At 37.7% G+C, this 19,350-nt stretch overlaps 1 protein-coding gene across 5 annotated transcripts in view; it reads left to right on the top strand.

The window, feature by feature from the left end:
- The window catches only part of zmp:0000001168 (signal-induced proliferation-associated 1-like protein 2), a 317,833-nt gene that overhangs the window by 195,228 nt on the left and 103,255 nt on the right, over positions 1-19,350 (top strand). Inside the window, exon 1 of one of the 5 annotated variants that reach the window (XM_051933619.1) lies at positions 3,353-3,580. The exons of the other annotated variants lie outside the window; for them this stretch is intronic. The gene's annotated coding sequence lies outside the window, so the exon portion shown is untranslated. Of the gene's footprint in view, positions 1-3,352; positions 3,581-19,350 lie in introns of those variants that run through there. 5 annotated transcript variants of the gene reach the window in all.

Genomic DNA, 19,350 nt, shown 5'->3' with positions numbered 1-19,350 from the left:
AAGATGGTGTCTTGTCCTTGAATGAGTTTTCCTTGGCATGGAGCACTTATAACCTTAACTTTAACGTCAGATGAACGTCGAACTCGTGAGAAGGCCACATAAAGTTGTCCATGTCCAAACACGGGTTCAGAGAGGTAGATGCCAACCTTGTCAATGGTTTGTACTTGTGATTTGTTGATGGTCATGGCAAATGCAGGGTTAATGGGGAACTGTCGCCGTTTAAGTGTAAAAGGTAATTCCAGGTCAGAACTTGTAAGGTCAATTGTAGGAATCAGAACAGTATTGTTAGCATGTGATCCTTTAAGAACTGTCGCTTGAATAACATTGTGTGTTTTGGTGTTGATGACCAAACGTGTGCCATTGCATAAACCCTGTTTAGTGTTAAGGTTTCTTAATAGCATGACTATTGTTCCGTTTTTAAGGCTAAGATTGTGTTGTGTTAATCCGGCTGGGTAAATAGTGTTTAAATATTCTAAGGGGAAATGAAGATGGTCATTGTCATCATCAGAGTTAACTATGTCAGAGCTTAGAAAGAGTTGTGTCTCTCCAGGAAGTAATGCAATGACTTGGTTATTTATGTGATCCACATTAATATTTTTTGGACATAATATAGTGCGTTGTGTTAAAAGGGGCATTTGGTCTAATGAGATTGCTGTTCCAAATATCTCTGTAACTAAGTCGTCGCAGATAAAGGCTTGAGGAATTGTAATAATATCTGGGTGAAGTCCATCTGTATTGGTGAGTGTACCATCTCCCAGTTGTAATAACCAATTGTTATAATCTGGATCTGGACATCGCATGTTTTGTACTAACTGTATCTTTTGAAAGCAATGCCAATTGTCCGCGTATTTTAAGGTGGACTGAACAATAGCTGAGCGCATGGCATGTGGAACAATAGCTAAGCACTGTCTAAAATCTCCTCCTAATAAAAGTACCTTTCCTCCAAAGGGAATATTATTATTCATTAACGTTTGTAGAAGTTTATCAATGGTATTGAGTAAGTGACTGGATGCCATTGTACATTCATCAATAATTAACAGTTTTGCAAGACGGATGTCACGTGCAGTGCTACTGTTCATGTTCATAGTGGATACCGATTTGTAGGATCTAATGCAGTTCATAATGTTTTTACTTTCAGGTACATCGTTAGTTAGAAGCTTCTGTAGATATTCAGGATATGAATGTAAAGGAGGCAGTCTAATTTGACCCTTTTGACAACAACGTGTAAATTCATTACTTGTATTGCCAGTTGTTTCTTCAGGGAAGTTAAGTGAATGACAATGATTGCAAATGACATTCATTAATCCCAATGAATTTTCCTGAATAGTGGACTCATTATTGAACGCGTTGTCAGCTAACTGGCGCAAGCGTTTAGCAGGTGTCTGTCGTTGATGTCCGTGACGTGTATGTTTTGCTTGTGCCGTTTGAGAGGCGCGTCGTTGTATGTCCAGTATTTGGGACGTGTTGTTTTGGAGCTGTAATCGATTTGCCTGTGCTGTGTGAGAAGCCCGTTGTAGTTTATGGCATGCATTGTTTGTATTGAGCCTTGCCCGTTTTTGTATGTCGGTCAGTTGAATTTTCTCTTTTTGGAGCCTTACCTGCTTGTTTTCTGGCATTTCAGATGCGCGTTGTAGACGTCTGCATTTATTTATTTTGTCCCTTCGCTGCCGTTTCTGTATGTCTGAGACGGGAGGTGTTTCGTTTTGAACCCGTGCCTGTTTCGATGTAACACTGTGAGACGCGCGCTGCATGCGTCTACGTTCATTGTGTCTGTCCATTTGGGTTCGTTTCTGTAACTGTGTTAGTTGAGCTTTGCGTTTTTGGAGCCGAGACATTTTTTCGTCCGGAGTTTCAGAAGCGCGTTGTAGGCGCCGACGTGTATTGTTTTTTTTCATGCGGGTTCGTGTGTTTGGTCCCGTTACCCGAGCCGTATCGTTTTGTACCCGTGATCGTGAATTCATTACTTGTTTGTTCTTCAGCGTTAGAAATATGGATAAGTAATAAGGAGGATCGCACTCACTGTTAATATGGAGCCTTTTCTGTGGTTGAACGGTTAATAGTGCCTCATTGTAATGAGATCCACCTATGCTGCATAGTGTGAATGTGTTGAGATGACGTATGTTTGATACGGACGGTTCGTTCAGAAATGTGGCTTTGTGTGTCATTTCTTATTCATGTTAGTGTGGTCGTGGGTCTGAATCGTCCTTTTTGTGTACGTTTCGTGTGCTATGTCCGTAGTCTGTCCCGTTTCATGTCCAATGGGCTTTGTGTGCCGCTCGCGTCTTCTTTTTTTTTTGTGTGCTAGGGGCTTGCTGCCTGACTTTTTATTTCTGATAGTGGAGGGGGTGTTTGTGTGTCGTGGGTCTGAATCATCTTTTTTGTATGCGAACCGTTTCGTGTGCTATGTGGCGCTTGCGTGTGACTCCTTTGTTTTTGGTGTTCTAGGGGCGCGTCGCCTCATTTCTTATTTCAGTTACTGGAGGGGGGCTTTGTGTGTCGTGGGTCTCAATCCTCTTCTTTGTGTGTGTCCCATTTCGTGTGCAATGGGCTTCGTGCGGCGCCGGCGTCTGACTCCTTTTTTCTGTGTGCTATGGGCGCGGCGCCTCATTTCTTATGTTACGTTGCATTCCATCCGGTTTCCGTTGCTTGGAGGGGGGGGATTTGTGGGGTGCCTGCGCAGTATGTCTTTTGCGTCCACGGCCCATGGCCGGATGTCCCTGCGTCCATCCGGTTTACCATTCTCGTTTAGTAATATGGATACCACAACCCCATTTGCTTTCTAGTTGTACTGTATGTATCTTTATATAATATATACATACATGATATATACTTCTACATTGGTCTGGTGTGAATGGGTGTAAAGAGAGTAGACTGTGATGAACTGATTCCCTGGCCAGGTTTGGTTCCTGCCTTAACATGCAAGTGGGTGTTCTATACACAAGCAGTCATGATAATTGGTTCTTTTTAATCATAGTGGTCACAAAACTTTAATCATTTTATCATTATTCTATTATGTGTTTTGCCTTTCAGAGTGAGTACTATTGGAATAACATTACAATTAAAAAAGAGAGGCAGCTATAGTGCAGTTTAATTTGTTCATAATGTTCTTGTTCTTACTGTTCTAAAAAGGGTGAACAGCAATCAACAGTGATCATAAGGGGTTAAAAATAATACTAGCAATTCTGAGGAAGTCACAGACTTGTGGTGCAAAGCAAGAACCTTGCAAATGACAGCCAGAAAGATGGAGAAAGACACTGTAGCACATTTAAAAACTGCACCTGCCAGGCAGCATCAATAAGCAAACAAAAATGACAAAATTAGGAAATGCAACAAACTACAGCAATAGCAAAAATGAACTGACGAAAAAAAAGTGCATTTCCTATTCGTGGTATGCAGCACTGACGTCAAAGACATGAGGTGAAACTGTCCTCAGGAAAAAGGCTTCTCAGCTGAGACATTAAGAGAAAAGAATCTCTAGCTAGTCATTAAAAGCAGTCTGTTCTAGTGCAGGGCTTCTGCACATAAAATAACTTGAAATTGCGTACACTCCATGTCTCCCAAGAGGAATCTCGGTTTTCAGGTAAGAAGAAAAATACGGCAATCTCTGTGCTCTTTTCGAGAGTAATTGTCTATTTCTTTGCACTATAGGAGTAATTAAGCAGAGCCAGGTTACTCATTCCACTGTACTCTGGGTTGTTTTTTTTTGTGAAATTTTGTGAATGATCTCTCTCTGCATTTTCTATCACCAATCTGCATTTTTTTTCTTTAAATGCATATATAGCCATCTTAATATACTAGCCACAGAGTTTATCAATTCTGTGAAAGCATGTCAAGCATGTATTATATACAATAACTTTTACATTTTTTTTTATTTCTGGTTTGTTTTTACATTGATGTTGAATTCTAATATATTTTATTATACCAGTAACTGTCATCCAGGAATTAGTCTTTATATATTTTAGATAAGATATCCTGTAACCCTACTCCAGAATCTTTTTCTTTCCTTTTATTTCTCGCTATCTCTAAAGTGTTGTCACAAATAATCCTTTCCTGTACCTTCAGAGAGTTTTATGCCACCACAGACTAAGAGGCTGTGTTCTCAAAAAGATGCATTCTGATTGTATTTTAAATCATATGAAGAAAGAAATATATGTCGAAATTTCTATTTTGAAAACTCATGCTAGACAACTTTTTCAACAATTTTGAAAAATTGGTTCAATTACATCTTAAGAAACTCATGGTGACTTATAGACAGTTTTAGTATTTGCCTGTTACTGTTCTCAACAGCTCCTACAGCCCTCTGTGACTTTGCACAGTAAAGAAAACTGGTTTGATTTTCTTGTAGCAAGTCACAAGTCATCAGAGTGGCACCTTGTGTTCATGGGAGTTAATAGCCACTGAGCCTTGTGAAGTACTACACGGTGCTACATAGTAATAGTGAAAAACTACAAATAAAAAAGGAAAGTACTGTAAGTGTTCCAGAACATCCAAAGTTCAGGGAGTCTTATCAAACTTTGGAACGAGAATAGATGTTGGTTTGATATTTTGTGTTTGGCATACTGCAGTAGAGCAATGGCTATAGTGAAGATAACAACTACCTGCTTGTTCTCTGTGTTGTTTATTTATTTTCATGCAGTGCTATCCTTCTTATTCTGATGTGATTCATGTTGTTTGCAAAAATGAGACCTTTTAGGACTGTAATGAAAGTTACATAGGAGTCATGCACTCTGTGACCCACTGCAATTCCTAGTTGTGTAACTTGACATCATGAGAAGAATTAAAGTTCAGCAACTGCAGCCATTAAATCTGATGTGCTTTCTGACTAAAAGTCATTTCGAGTAATGAACAACACTAGCCTAAAGAACAATCACACAGATATTGAGATAATGTTTCAACTCAATAATGGGAGTATATTGACACTGATTTGAACAGAGGTTCAAGGAGCTTTCGGATAGCAGTGTTATTCATTATTCACTATACCACTCTGAAGAACTTAATGAACTGTAAAAAATGAGTACAAGGTACACACAAGCTTAAAACATTCCCTGTCAGTCTTCCATCCGTCACCATTTTCAATAGCATTTATACATAATCATCTCTGTTCAGAGTTACCACTGTCCAGGCCAAACAGATATTTGGGCTCCGAGACTGTTGATTGTTCACATCCAATTTTCCTAGTCCCATATGGCCTCATAACTCTGGGTGTTGGGTTTCTGTTAATTTATCATTGCTGTTGTGGCAGGTCACAGTAGTGCTGGGCGGTATGACCAAAATTCTATATCACGATATTTTTCAAAATTATACCGGTTTCACGGTATTCAACGGTATTTTTTTCCCATGCATGAGTGGATGTTAACCACATTTTCCACTGCAATTACTGCAGTAGACTGGCTAAAAATAACCTATTCCACTGTCATGAGAATTGTACATTGTACAAAAAAAACATTTTAAGCTGCACATAAGTATTAATACAGGTTTGTATGGCCTCATAAAGTGATAGTTTTGAAGGGGGTGACACTAATGAAGAGAAGGAATCACATTGCATGACAGTTGCAGTCAAAATGTAGAACCTTTTTATTGAACAAATTTTGCAAACAACTTAAACTAAAATTTTGGCAACATATTTTCAACCATCCAAAGAGGCATTTAGATATAGTAAAATATCCAGAGGTGCTTGTCAAAAATTGTATTGCACTGAACATGTCATAGAAAAGGAATAAATAGCAAATATTTTTTGTAAACCAACTACACTTTCTGTTAATGTTAACAATCTCTGTCCACTGACAATTTAAAGTGACTTTTTAAACAACTTTACCATCATTAAACTACATAACATTTAAACTAATAAATCATAACAATAAAATAAATAATAGTGCAACTTCCAGTAATAATACTATTACTTCAAGACTTCAAGCCCAGGTGCATTACACAGTATTCACCAAATAAAAATAAAATAAAACAAGTGCAACTTGGTGATGACATCTTTACCAACTGAACCATCATTTAGGCAAATTGCATTAATATGGACCTTGCTTCAAGCTAAGCTATATACATAAATAATAAAGCTGCAACTTGCATTTATAATGCCATTTGTGGTATAGCCCTACAGAATCGTATTAAGGCCACAGTGAAGAAAAAAAAATACGGACACAGGGAAGAAAAAAAAAACTATATGTCGAGAATAAAGTCGACATGTTGACTTTATTCTCGACATTTCCACTTTATTCTCATAGTTTATAATTAAAGTAGAATGTCATAAACTAAACTTCATCCTAAAATCAATGTTTAATTTACTACATTTTATCAAACCCCATCATAAGTTAGTGTAGCACATTAAATGCTTTGTGTTGTGTTCCCCGACCCAGTTGTTAATCACTGCGTGCTTCTTAAACTGACTTCCTCCTCACTAAGAGGAGGCGTCGGCAGTGATCGCCGCACAGAATACATTCACTTCACCATATTCCTGCTCTCTGAAAATGTAGAATGCTAAGATATATACTTGATATCATTTTCAGGATGAAATGCATTAAAGCAGGTATTACACATGCATGGTAGTGTGCTGCTCCCTCGCAGTAAGGGGTCCCCAGGTGAATGTTCAGTGTAGAGAACTTTATGGCAGGTGTGACGAGGCTCCAAAAACTGGATGTATGAATGGGTATTGCACAGGTTTAACTTAAATATTATGTAAATGTTAGGTTCGTGATCTGGTGTTCGGAGACAGAATTCAGTGGATGTTCATCTGAGTGGGCTTTCTTTATTACATGTGTGCTGTCTGTCTGACGTACCAAACCCCCAGTTCCTATCCTTCATTTTTCTTTCTCCGCCTAACCAATCACCACACGATAAGCGTCTTTGTGAAATTAAAAATAGTTATAAACATAGACCAAGGAGTGTTTAGAACTTTAAAAAAATCTTCGTTATACATGTTTAATTATGCCATCCATTCAGGGTTGCGTCCATCCCAGCAAGCATTGTGTGCGAGGCAGGAGCAAATCCTGAACGCCAGCACATCGCAGGGTGAGTACGAGGAATACATACACTAGCAGGGTCTATATAGCAGAACAAAACCCCACATCCAACATGACTTTGAAAGGAAACTGAAGCACGCCAAGTAAACCCACCAGAAAGACATGCAAATTCAAGGCAGGGTACACCTGAGACCCCCTTGCTGCGAGGCAGCACTGCATCCTCCATGTGTTCAGGGAGCAGAAATATCATGAAGTCAATGTATTCTGTGTGGCGATAGCTGCCGGCACCTCCTCAGTACAAGAGGAAGTCAGTTTAAGTTTAAGAAGCATGTAGCAATTTAACATGGCACGGGGAACACTTAACACAAAGCATTTAATGTGCTACATAACTTATGACAGGGTTTGAGAAAATCTAGTAAATTAAATATTCATTTTATGATGAAGTTTAGTTTACGATGTTCTACTTTAATGACAAATTACGAGAATAAAGTCAACATGTCGACTTTAATCTTGACATAAACAGCGAGAATAAAGTAGAAATTTCGAGAATAAAGTCAACATGTCATCACACTATTACAAAGTACCCAGGTACATTACACTGTATTGAAAAAAATAAAACAAGTACAACTTGGCTTGCAGTATTATCCAGTAGTATAGAAACATTTGAACATAATGGTCCACATCTGACCTTTTAAAACCAAAGTATCTCCAGGCAACGGACGTGACTCCTTTTTTTTGGCAAAAGTTCTTCTATGTCATCATATTCAACTTTATCGTCTGCTACAGCTTCAGTTTCAGAATATTCTCTGTCCATTTTCACCGCGCAATACCTCCACTACCGCATGTACTCCGTTGCATGCCTATTTAGCAGTGTAGCAGTGAAAAAGAGCCCCCGCGCAACACCTCCACTAACGCATGTACTCCGTTGTATATGTTTAGCAGTGTGTAGCAGTGAAAAAGGTCCCCCCTTAAACAGTTTCCCGCTGTGCCACGTTCTGAACGTTATTTAGGCAATTTAAACCGGTGTTGTGATGTAAGAAAAATCCATATCATAACAAAAATAAAAAACGTTTTTCGGTATGAAGTGGTATACCGCCCAGCACTAGGTCATAGATTACCTTTCAGCACAAATGCAATTAAATATGTGTGTGTGCTCATTTGTATTATAACTTGCATTGATTTGAATTCAATGTTAAAGCCCTGAAACTTTTAATTTGACAGTTTCATGACCTCATCCTCTTTAGTCCAGTTTTAAACCAGTTTTGAACCATCAGTTCAGTAGGTATACTTCGCTTCTATGTTATGACTGATTTATTAAGCAACATCTTTTAAAAATAATTCCACTGTATGTGCACAGTTGGCAGAATACTGAATAATTCAGTAAAAAATATTTTGCTAAGTATATGGATTTGATCATTTTGGATATAAGAGATTTATCCAAGGAAAAATAACTTAATTTTATTTTGGAAATGAGATTGTGAAGGTTCTGTGATGTTTATGATGTTTCTTGAAGTTATACCTCAGTGTTTTCTATTCCATTTAGGTACTTAGTTTTATATTACATTTTTTACACCTTATTAACTTGATACTTACGAATGTTGTCTGGACCACTGGGCTTTTGTTTATTTCAACATGTGGCCAAGTGTTTCTGACATAATCATTTGTGATATAAAAGAACATTATGATTATTTACCATAGTTTTAGACAAGATGTGGTGTAAAGCATGCATGACGGACAATTGATGTAATTGCTTACATTATCTATATTACTAAACGACAGTTTAATTTATGCACGACGGATGCACCGAAGCGCATGCGCACTGCGCCGCGGCGCCCCAGAATCAAACGCAGCGGCTTCCCAGAGTCAGTAGGTGGCACCCAAACAACAGAACCTGTAAACTAAACTTGCTCTAATCCACTATGCCAGCAGTCTGTGTGGCATGTTCAATTATGATTCCTAACAGTAAACGACATCTACCTAACGACACAGCCACAGAACAACAAAGACGAGACCGCATAGATAAAAACAATAAACGGAGGCTCCTACAACGCGCTTCAAAAACACCACACGCAAAGAAGTCACTGCTCCAGACAACAAAGACGAGGCCACATGGATAAAAACAATACACGGAGGCTCCTACAACGCGCTTCAGACACACCAGAAGCAAAGATGTTACGGCTGCACAATGAAAGAGCTCAACTAACAGAAATACAAAACGAGCCCGTATGGATAAACACAATGAACGAGCGCGCCCACAACGCGCTTCTGACACAGCAGAGGCAAAGGAGGCACGGCTCCAAATGGAAGGAGCTCAACGATTAGTAATACAAACACGAGCCCGTATGGCTACGACCTGTAAACGAGCCCATAATGATAAAAACAATGAACGAAGGCGCCCACACAAAGAAACCGCTTTAGTACAAATATGTTTATTTAATTAAATGAAAACTTTACCATGGCTACGACCTGTGAACTAAACCTGAGGTAAAGCGTGCACGCCAGGTTGTACAGCCGCCCGAACGCGACCGCCCACACCACCGCATATACCACGTTCATTTAGTAATGTGGCCCTCCATGCCCGGATCCGCCGCCATGGTCACTTCAGCACACGAATCCGCCGCCGTCAGCAAACGACTTCTCGCTGACGTCACAGCCATAGAAAAACAAAAAAGAGACTGCCTGAATAAAAACAATAAACGAAGGCGCCTACAACGCGCTTCTGAAACACCAAAACCAGATGAGTCACAGCTCCAAAAAGAAAATGCTTTAGTACAAATATGTTTATTTAATTAAATGAACTTTCCCAGGACGCACCCACCCTCCATGATATTTCATCCCTCCAAATATCGGAGGGAACAGAAAGTGATTGCCATTCTTGGATTTGCGATTCTTTCGAGAATCGCGGGCTTGCTAGTTTTATTCAGAATTGGCAGTGTTACCACAGATAGTATGGATTTTGTGGGCCTCAATAATGAAAGATGATGTAAATTATTTTGTGAATTGTCACACTGGTTCCATATTAAGCCTCATAAAGTGCTTCATTAGCTGCATGAGCGGAGCTCTTTAGATAGAAGGTAGAATTGTGCAGCTGGCTTCCATGAGCTTACTTGACCACACATACTCTTGTTCTGAGTTAAATGAACATAATTAACAGATCTAGCAAGATCTTTAAAAATTCACCAGGTAGAAAAATAAATTACAAATGTGTATATCTGATGTTAAATTAAGAATGCTCAGCACACTCTAAACTGTTTTGTTTTCTAAAGTTAATAGTTAATACTTAACTTATATAAGTCTAGCTCTAAGAGAAATATTAATAAATAATCAATTTGTGTTTATATTATAAAATACTTGTTAAAGTGACGCCTCTCTTCAAACTTCCAAAGTCAATCATCCATTCTTTTTCTAAAGTACTAACTCAGTTTGGAATAACAAGGACCAGAGGCAACCCAAGCAGCATCAGAGAAAAGGAACTAAGTTTGAAAAGAACACCATACTATATCGTAAGGCACACTCACAGAAACGCATGTTGGGCCAGTTAAACATATACTGTACATCTTTGGCATGTTAAAGCATAAAATTAGACTACCGTGAGAAACTCCATGGCAGACCACACAAAACTTCACATAGATAGCCAGCTGGCTGGGGTTCAAGACTAGGACTCTAGAACTGTGATTCAGCAGCATTCACCACTGTACCTCCCTTGTCCCATAGCAAAATGTAATAATGCAATTAGTAAACATTCCTTTATTATACACCAAAGTAGGTAATGTAGGCAGCGTTGAATGATCAAGGACAGATGTAGATTAGGATAATAGAAATATAAAAACTGTCACAGATAAAAGATTAAAAGTCTGTTTTTTTATATAGTATTAAAAAGTCTTGGATCTGAGTGATAAGGAAGTACCCACAGAGGTGGCCATAAGAAGAAAGTGCAGCGCAGTGAGTATTACTGTATAAGGATGAATAGAGTCCTCTTGTATGGCTTGGAGCAAGCAGAAAAATTGGTATCACTTTAGATTAGATGTCCCTAAATATGCTTTACCTTACCATGTAATTACCTGTATAATTACACTGTAACACAATATAATGCTGTTGTTAAGTACTTTTGATTTTAATTGTTATTTCACAATATATATATATAGGTACTTATAAAAATTGTGGAATAACAATTACAATTAAGTATTTAATTATAGTGTAACACTGTATTACACCGTAAGTACAAGGTAATAACTCAACTACCTAGTTACTCTGTAATTATACAGGTAATTACATGGTAAGTACAGCGTAATTAGGGAATCCTAATCTAAAGTGATACTGAAAAATCTTGGCTGTCTTAATCATTTGTTTATGGTGAGCAAGGCAGTCAACTACAGAAGGGAGTGAATGTCAGTGTTAGGGCTTTTCAGGTTGGAAGGACTTTGAATATGATATTAATTGTAAACTTAGGGAAAGAAGCCAGCTGAGGAGATGAGCAATTGTGCCATTTACTTTGTATTGGATGTAGTCTGTTTCTGCTTCTTCCTAGATGAAAATTTCTAAATTGATGAAAGAAGCAAAGACTCTTGCAGTTATTTTAGAAAATGATCTGATATCTATAGCATTTTAGCAGGAGCAGGACAGACAGATACCTTGAACTGCATGTGCTTGTCAGCTGACCCTTCTCTTCACCCGTTCATGTTTTATTAATATTAAATTAATTGGTATAAAACAGAACATTTATTTACTGAGGGCTTCTTTAAATGAGACATTTAATTAAACGAGAACAACCTGTTCACAACTCAAATACTTATTAAGTGGGTCATGAATTAAACAAATATTGAACAAGGCTGTTCTCTTATTCTAAAAAAATAAAAATAAAACTAAAGTTCCTGTTTTGTAAGTCTAATATATTTCAGTTAATCAGTATTGGTTTTATATGTTAATTTTGAGTGCCTTTAGGTTCATCCATTGGCTTAATCCACTTTTTCTGTTACACAGTCAGGGAAAGCAGGAATTGGCCCTGGCTATGATGACAATGTTTCACAGAGCAATGGCATGCACAAATCCACACTCACTTTTATAAACTGATTTTTGCAAGCAGTAATACAAACCCGTGACAATCAATTAATCAACCTTTTTTTTACATAGCACCATTAATAACACCATCACAAGGTACTATACAACACTAACAAGATCCTAATAAGCTATGAAATTTGACAGTTGAGGATCACAGTGTTATAAATAACACAAACAAAGAGCAGATACAGGAAACGTGCCATTGATAGACACCAGGAAGACCCTGGAGGTGTAACTAACTACACTGCTCAGATCTAGGACAAATATAGTATGAAGTGACAATGTGAGCACATAAAAATAGTGATAGACTAAGTTACCATGAAGGAAACCTGAACTGCTTTATCTGTCTGTGGTCTGTCAATACACGTTATTAAACCTTTTTTGGTATTTGTGATGTAAATACAGTAGGTAATACAGTTGTACCAAGATACCTTGTTAATGTCTGACAATTAACTTTCTTAAAGACTCTCATAAAAGTGTTTTTCAAGCACTTTTTTTAAATATATAATTTTGGGCTATTGTATTTTATCCCAGCAAGATACTTTCCTCTAGCAGCAAACAGGTTTTCTGTGTGTTCAGAACTATAGACTAAATCGATTTCCCAGTTGTCCTTGTGATTTTACACTTAATTGTTCACAATCTGAACTTTTGTACTCTGTTAGAGTTGCATATGGAGGATGTACATTGGGTTTTTAAAACAAAAAAATGAGATAGAGAACTAGAGACCACATTTCAAAATGTCTTATAAGACAGGAAGCAGTAAAGCAGCACCTAATATGTGAATGTACATATTTTTGTGGTTGAGCTGGTTTGAACTAACATTGAAGTTTCCCTAAGCTACTGGTGGGTACCTGAGTTTAAAACTACAAATGGGTGGGGGGGGGGGGGGGGGCTGTCAGCTCATCAGGGAAATTCCACTTTAAACCCTGTTTTATTGTAAGTAATGGCAACGTAAAGTACCAGTTTAAAATTTTATATTAACAGAACTAGTATGTGTATAATATTCAGAACTTTCACAGAATTCAATGACAGTGCCTGCTGAAAATGTACCATAGTCCTTGCAGTAGATGATACAAATAATTCCATTTTTCTCAGTAATTCTGTTAAGTCTGCCTCATCTAACATTCTTTCAAAAAAGAGAATATAAAACCCATCATAGTAAGGAATACACTAGTAGGTGTGAATGACAATATTAAATGGATATTGTTTTGTAAATACAGATACCACACAGGCCCATTTTAACAGTGGTGTGTTATAACTGCTTACTTAATGTTTGTTTGTTTTTTTGCACCATGATCTTCTTCAACAATAATGTTGATTGAGACACGAAACTGTTTAGCTCAACATTAACAGGATGAGACAGTACAGACTGTGCTGCCAGCATAAACCATGTGTACTCTTTTTTTTGTGATTAACTTTTTATTAAGTAAAGACAAAATGACAGGATATATCAATAAACTGACCTATCATACAAAGAACCACCACCCTCTCCCATGAGTCAAAGGGTGAAGAAAATAAAAAAGGTCAAGGGATTACAAGCCAAGATGGACACAATTAAGCCACAGCAGACCAGGATTGAGTTACATTACTGGAAGCTATAATTAATCCATGCTGCAGACAAGTCCAAATTTATTAAGTTATAGAAGGAGGACCACTAGTTGTCAACAGTGACGCATTCAGGTGTCTTCCAGTGGGAGGCAATAATTAATTTGGCTGCCAGGATACCCAGACAGAATTACTTGCTTTCAGGAAGTTTGAGTGGAAGCCTAGAAAGCTCTAAAAGAAGAAATATTTGAGGTAACAGAAGACTACTGTAGGAAAGAAAGGAAGACACTTGGAGACAAATGTGTGTCCAAAAGGAAAAGACAGGAGGACAGTGCCTGGGGTGAAAGGGGTGAAGAGAGAGGAGAAAGGTCTCTAGACCAAAGAGAAATCAAGGGCAGAGGTTTATAAGATGCTTTGCAAAATCACAAGGGGGCATGCTCTTTTTAAGGATGAAAGTTTAGACTCCTGTGGTGGGCTGGCGCCCTGCAAGGGGTTTGTTTCTTGCCTTGCGCCCTGTGTTGGCTGGGGTTGGCTCCAGCAGATTCCCTTGACCCTGTAGTTAGGATATAATGTGTTGGATAATGGATGGATTGATGGAAAGTTTAGATTCATGGTCCTTTATTCTTTGTAGTCTAGTATGTGCCAAATGTGGGGAAAAGGTGATAGTAAAGTTCAGAATGAAACCTTTAATTGCCTCCTAGATGGTACCTGCATTATGTACAGAGCCAATACTGTACATTAAGAACTCCTCTAGTTTGACAGCAAATTGTTTGCAAAATTATATGTTTTTCAGAAGAGGTGTTGAATTTCCACCTTGGGGGTGCAAGATGTTAAAAACGGAAGGATCAACTGTAAATGATTGAATTTGTGGTCAGATATACTGTAGCAGATGAGACTATGAGGCATCTGATACCAATGAAGCAAGGTAACATGATATGAAAATATAATCAATACAAGACTGAATTATGACGGGAAGAGAAAAAAGAGAATTCTCTAACTGAAGGATTAAACTATTAAATTAAGATTTGCAGTAAAATTACATAAAGAACATGTAGAGTGAGGCATGTGCTTGCCGACCAATGAAGGATATCTAATGGGTTTAAGGCCACATTTGCATCAATGTCGACCAGAATTTCACAGTCTGAGAATTTAAGAAGGCAGCCAGTGAAGTCAGGGAGAAAGGAGGGGCAATACAGGGTACAGCCATAAGCAGAAATAAAGAGTAATGTATGATCTCCCAGCTCATCTCCAGCAGAAGTCAAAAAATTAATTCATAGGCTACAATAAGTAGAATAAGAACGCTACATCTTTTAGAGCGAACAGAGGAAGACACTAAAACCCTGTATTGGTTAAGTTACTAGATGTAACGGAATGCTGTTGTGCCACAAATGGTACTGTCACAGACATTAAAAAACAAAAGTCCCCTCATCTCATTCTCCCTCCCAGAATCACCCCCACCAATTCACAAACTACACCCAATGGCAGGAACCCTGCAATATGTAACCGCTAGTGCTGGGCGGTATATCGGTTCTTACCGAAAACCGTTTTTTTATTTTTGTTATGATATGGACACCGGTTTAATTGCCTAAACGACGTTCGGAACGTGACGCAGCGGGAAACTTTTCATGTGGGGACCTTTTTCACTGCTACATCGCTAAACACAGCGGTGTTGCACGGGGGCTCTTTTTCACTGCTACACCGCTAAATAGGTAGTGTTAGTGTAGGTATTGCACTCTGAAAATGGACAGAGAACATTCTGAAACTGAAACTGAAGCTGTAGCAGACGATAAAGTTGAACATGATGACACAGAATAACTTTTGCCGAAAAAAAGGAGTCGCGTCCATTATCTGGAGAGCTTTGGTTTTAAAAGGTCAGATGTGGACCATTATGTTCAAATGTGTAAATACTGTTTCTATACTACTGGATAATACTGCAAGCCAAGTTGTACTTGTTTTATTTGTTTTCAATACTGTGTAATAGTGTGACGACATGTTGACTTTATTCTCGACATTTCTACTTTATTCTCGCCGTTTATGTCAAGATTAAAGTCGACATGTTGACTTTATTCTCGTAATTTGCCATTAAAGTAGAACATCGTAAAATGAATATTTAATTTACTAGATTTTCTCAAACCCTGTCATCTATACTAATAAAAGGCAAAGCCCTCATTGACTCACTCACTCACTGACTGACTGACTCACTCACTCATCACTAATTCTCCAACTTCCCGTGTAGGTAGAAGGCTGAAATTTGGCAGGCTCATTCCTTACAGCTTACTTACAAAAGTTAGGAGTCACGTATCGCGTCATCACGCCTCCTACGTAATCACGTGAACTAAAAACAAGGAAGAGATTTACAGCACGAGTCAAATGTGGGAACGAAGGTAAATGATGTTAATTGTTGAGTGTCTTTTAATACTGTGTAAGCATACATATTAACACATGTGCAATTAAACGTGTGCATTTACGGGGTGATTTCTCAGGCTTAAAAGCTCGCCTTTTATTAAAGAGGTAAATGCAAACTGTTTTCATTCTGAAGGGCACAAACCACGTTAGATTTCATGCTCAAGAGTAAACTCAGCACACAGCTTGGTCATATTACAACCAGTTCATTTTCCTCAGTTTAAAAAGGTTTACTTTTCTTCTTTTTTTTTTTTTTATATTTTTATTTTATTAATTTTCATTGTAATCATTCCATACAAACAGATCCATTTATAACCCAACAAATTTGAAAACAAATCAAACCCCATCCCTGAGAAGGAGAGCTTAGCTAAAGGAAAATTTCTTTAAGCTTTTTAATAAGGCAACATTAGACAAAAGAAGGGGAGAAGTAAATATCTATATAAATAAGAGATGGAGAAGGGAGTTAAATACAATAATAGTTAATTCTCTTATTCTAAAATAATATTGATTAAATCCTGCCAAGTTTTGAAAAAATTTTGTACAGATCCTCTAACTGAAAATTTGATTTTTTCCAATTTCAAATAATATAAAACATCAGTTTCCCACTGACTTATAAGAGGAGAATTAGGATTCTTCCAATTTAACAAAATAAGTCTGCGTGCCAAGAGTGTAGTGAATGCAATCACCGTTTGTTTGTCCTTCTCCAATTCAAGTCCATCTGGAAGGACACCAAACACAGCTGTTAGTGGGTTAGGAGGGATTGTGATACTAAGGCTGTCTGAGAGGCACTTAAAATTTTTTGTCCAAAATGATGTTAGTTTGGTGCAGGCCCAGAACATGTGACCCAGTGAGGCAGGAGCTTGGTTGCAGCGCTCGCAGGTTGGATCCTGGCCTGGAAACATTTTGGACAGTTTTAAGCGAGACAGATGAGCTCGATATATAATTTTTAGTTGAATAATTCAATGCTTTGCGCATATAGAACTCGAGTGAATTCTCTGCTTTGCTACCTTCCACTCCTTTTCTGATATATTGATTAAGAGATCTTCTTCCCAATGTCCTCTTGGATCTTTGAAAGGTAGGGACTCTAATAAGATTTTATATATTGCGGAAATAGTGTTTGTTTCCTCGGAATTGAGCAGTATTTTTTCCAGCATTGTGGAGGGTGCAAGGTGGGGGAAATCGGGCAATTTCTGTTTAACAAAATTTCTAATTTGAAGATAGTAAAAGAAATGTGTAGCTGGGAGGTTAAATTTTGAACGTAATTGTTCAAAAGATGTAAATATGTTGTCTATATAAAGATCTCTGAGCATTTTAATCCCAAAACTTTTCCAGGTATTAAAAACTGGATATACTTGCGAAGGTTGAAAGAGGTGGTTCCCTTGCAAAGGTGCCACTGATAAAAGATTTTCCATCTTAAAATGCTTCCTAATTTGGTTCCATATTCTGAGTGAGTAAAGCACAATTGGGTTATTAGTATATTTGCGATAACTTTCATTTATTGGAGAGCAAAGCAGGGAATATAAAGAAGTACTACAGGATTTTACTTCTATTGCAGACCAAGCCTGTGTATGTGCATTTATCTGTGTCCAGGTTTTTATGGCTTGTATGTTTGCTGCCCAGTAATAAAACTGAAAATTAGGTAAAGCCATGCCACCTTCTGCCTGAGGTCTTTGTAGGGTCGCTCTTCGGATACGTGGGTGTTTTGAGTTCCAAATGAATGAGGTTATTATTGAATCTAACTGTTTAAAAAACGATTTATTGATATATATTGAAATGTTTTGAAATAAAAAGAGAAGTTTAGGAAGGATATTCATCTTAACACTGTTAATTCTTCCGGCTAGAGTGAGATGAAGGGTTGACCATCTATGCAAGTCTTGCTTAATTTTTTCCATACAGACGCCAAAATTTTGTTGATAAAGAGCTTTATGTTTACTTGTGATATTTACCCCTAGGTATTTAAACTGATCTGCTATGGTAAAAGGTAGGGTGTCTAATTTAATATTATATGCTTGTGAGTTCACTGGAAAGAGTATACTTTTATTCAGATTAATTCTAAGACCAGATATCTTTTGAAATTCTGTTAGTGCTGTTAAAACAGCAGGGACAGTGTTTTCTGGGTCCGATATATATAAGACCATATCATCTGCATATAGAGAAATTTTCTGTTCCAGTCCTTCTCTGACAATCCCCTTTATCTGATGAGAATTTCGGCAGTGAACCGCCAGTGGTTCAATAGCGATTGCAAACAACAGTGGCGACAAGGGACATCCTTGTCTGGTACCACGTTCTAGTTTAAAGTAGTCTGAGCAAATTTTATTAATACAAACTGAAGCTTCTGGACTGGTATACAGTAGTTTAATCCAAGCACAAATATTCGGGCCAAACCCAAATTTCTCCAATGCAGTGAAAAGGTAATTCCATTCGATCATGTCAAATGCCTTTTCTGCGTCTAATGATAGTAATATCTCTGGGGTGTTTGATTTTGCTGGTGAATATATAACATTAAACAAGCGTCGGAGATTTGAAGATAGATGTCGGCCTTTAATAAATCCAGTTTGATCTTGTGATATTACCGAGGGCAGCACTTTCTCCATCCTTCTAGCTAGGATTTTTGAGAGTATCTTAACATCATTATTCAGGAGTGAAATTGGTCTATATGATGCACATTGTAACAAGTCCTTATTTTGTTTAGGAAAGACGGTGATTAATGCTTGTCGAAATGTTTGAGGTAGTATTTGGTGGTCTTTAGCTTCTGTAAATGTTACCAATAAGAGTGGAGCTAGCTGAGTGGAGAATTTCTTATAAAACTCTACGGGGTAACCATCAGGGCCTGATGATTTCCCGCTTTGTAGTGACTTTATAGCGTCTAGTAATTCTGTTAGCGTTAGAGGTTTATCTAGTTCCTCAGCACTTAAAGCATCTATTTGTGGTATTTGTGAATTATCCAGAAATGCATTAGATTGCGTGTTGTCTTCTTTGGGCTCAGTGGAATATAAAGACTTATAGTAATCTCTAAATGTGTGCATTATTTTATTATGGTCGATGATTTCTTCTCCATTCTTGTTGGTGATTACTGGTATTGCATTGTGAACTTCTTGTTTATGAATTTGTTGAGCTAAAAGCTTATTAGCTTTTTCTCCGTGTTCATAGTAATGCTGTCTAGACTTATAAATAAGTTGTTCAGTTTCTTTAGTTGTTAAGATGTTAAGTTCTGTATGCAAGGCCTGCCTTTTCCTGTGAAGAGCTTCACTTGGACACCTGGCTTGTTCTTCATCTATTCTAGTAATTTCATTTCTTAGCTCTGACACTTTCTTGGTTTCTAATTTATTTCTATGGGAAAGATATGAAATAATCTGGCCTCTTAGGAAGGCCTTTA

This window comes from Erpetoichthys calabaricus, chromosome 1 (genome assembly GCF_900747795.2).
Source record: "Erpetoichthys calabaricus chromosome 1, fErpCal1.3, whole genome shotgun sequence".
Taxonomy (NCBI): Eukaryota; Metazoa; Chordata; class Cladistia; order Polypteriformes; family Polypteridae; genus Erpetoichthys; species Erpetoichthys calabaricus.
The sequence above is the reverse complement of the archived record's forward strand: the minus strand, read 5'-3'. Positions and strand labels throughout refer to the sequence as shown.